Source organism: Tasmannia lanceolata, unplaced genomic scaffold (assembly GCF_043159265.1).
Source record: "Tasmannia lanceolata isolate RefF3 unplaced genomic scaffold, GAP_Taslan_0.1 ptg000064l, whole genome shotgun sequence".
Lineage (NCBI taxonomy): Eukaryota > Viridiplantae > Streptophyta > Magnoliopsida > Canellales > Winteraceae > Tasmannia > Tasmannia lanceolata.
Window position 1 is genome coordinate 805,001 of NW_027518741.1, and position 2,500 is coordinate 807,500.

A 2,500-nucleotide genomic window follows, 5' to 3' on the forward strand; every position below is an offset into this window, starting at 1 on the left:
AAGCGCAAGACGAGAGCGAATCGAACAAGGGGCCAGGACGGGGCCTTGTGCCCATGGTCTTCGCAAGACAGCGTCCAAGGCACCCGAAAGCCCAAGGGAACCCAAACCCGGCCGACACTTGCAATCGCACATGCTCTCTGCAACACACCATCAATGCCGCCCAACGGGGCCAGCACGAGCAGTCCTCCGCGGTCCCCTGGCCCTGCGCACGTTTGTCTTCGAAACCGAGCATCAATGCCACAGAAAGTGCCGGGGCGCCAGCTGGAGCCATCATCCGCGTTGCCATGGCTCGCTTGGCCTTGGCTTGCCAGGCCCCGACACGAGCAATCGCGCATTTTCTTTGCAACCGACCATCAATGCCGCCCAACGGGGCCAGCACGAGCAGTCATCCGCGGTCCCCTGGCCCTGCGCACGTTTGTCTTTGAAACCGAGCATCAATGCCACAGAAAGTGCCGGGGCGCCAGCTGGAGCCATCATCCGACGTGCCATGGCTCTGGTCCCATGGTCTTCGCAACCGAGCATTCGTGACACCCGCGGGGCCAGGACACCAACCCTTCCGACACGAGCATTCGCGCATGTTCTTTGGCCACACAACGGCGCCAGCACGAGCAAAATCATCCGCGGTGCGGTGGCCTTGCACGGCCTTTTGTCTTTGGAACCAACCATCAGTGCCACGGGAAGTGCCGGAGTCCCGGCATCCGCGGTGCCAAGTCATTGCGCCCTTGGTCTCTGCAGCGGGGCATGCCGGGCACTCCCAACCATTGCAAGCAAGCAAGCAAGCAAGAAAGAAAGTAAGTAAGTAAGTAAGTATTACATATAGGGGCGGGACATGCGGGGAGATCTGCGAAACGTGCATTACGGGGCACACGCGTACCTACCGGGGCATACCGACCCCTATTGGGGCACACGTGTGCATATCGGGGCATACCGGGCCTATCGGGGCACACGCGTACATACCGGGGCATACCGAGCCCTACTGGGGCACACGTGCGCATATCGGGGCGTACCAAGCCTATCGGGGCATACGCATGTATCCCAAGGCATACCGAGTCAATCCGGGCATACGCGTTCATACCGGGGCGTAACGGGCCTATCGGGGCATACTTGGGCATATCCGGGCAAAAAATGCCCAAAACTTGCGCAACCTTGGCAACCGTGGTCCATTCCTCTCTATATGCCTAGCCTTGCCAACCGTGGTCCATTCCTCACTATATGCCATGGCCTTGTGCCCATGGTCTTCCCAAGACAGCGTCCAAGGCCCCCGGAAGGCCAAGGGAGCCCAACCCAGCAATGCCCTGCTATGGCAAGCCAAGGCCAAGCATTCCGGTGCCTATCCGGGCAAAAATGCAATTCCTCTCTATATGCCTAGCCTTGGCAACCGTGGTCCATTCCCCACCATATGCCATGGCCTTGTGCCCATGGTCTTCCCAAGACAGTGTCCAAGGCGCCCGGAAGGCCAAGGGAGCCCAACCCAGCAATGCCCTGCTTTGGCAAGCCAAGGCCAAGCATTCCGGTGCCTAACCTTGGCAACCGTGGTCCTTTCCTCACCATATGCCATGGCCTTGTGCCCATGGTCTTCGCAAGACATCGTCCAAGGCGCCCAAAAGGCCAAGGGAGCCCAACCCAGCAATGCCTTGCTAGGACAAGCCAAGGCCAAGCATTCCGGTGCCTATCCGGGCAAAAACGCCCAAAGCATGCCCATTCCTTAGCCTATCCAGGCAAAAACGCCCAAAATCTGCACATTCTAGTGCCTATCCGGGCAAAAACGCCCACCAGCATGCCACCCTCCTATAGGGTTTGCGCAACCAACCAGCCTAACCACCAGTGGCAACCAAAGGTGCTGTTAGCGACGACTTCTGAAGACGCAACGAGACGCGACGTGTTTGCGCCCAGACGCGACGAGACGATGCGGGATCTGCGCCCAAGAATGCCTAGACCCGTCGACTTGATGCGGGATCAGCTCGCCCAAGCATGCCTAGTGTGCAAGGCCTGTGTGCAAGGCTAGTGTCCAAGGCTAGTGTGCAAGGCTCATGTGGAACGCTAGTGCGCAAGGCTAGTGCCCAAGGCTTGTGTGCCAGGCCCGTGTGCAAGGCTAGTGTCCAGGGCTTGTGTGCATTGCTTGAGTGCAAGGCTTGTGTGCATTGCTCGAGTGCATGGCTTGTGTGCAAGGGTTGTGCGCAAGGCTAGTGTGCGGGGCTTGTGCGCATGGCTAATGTGCACGGCTTGTGTGCATGGCTACCGTGCAAGGCTAGTTTGCATGGCTAGGGTGCAAGGCTCGCATGCGAGGCTAGTGTGCAAGGCTGCGTGCAAGGGAAGCGTGCAGGGCGAGTGTGCGAGGCCACTGTGCACGGCGCCAGCACTAGCGAGCCATCATCCGCGTTGCCATGGCTCGCTTGGCCTTGGCTTGCCAGGCCCCGACACGAGCAATCGCGCATTTTCTTTGCAACCGACCATCAATGCCGCCCAACGGGGCCAGCACGAGCAGTCATCCGCGGTCCCC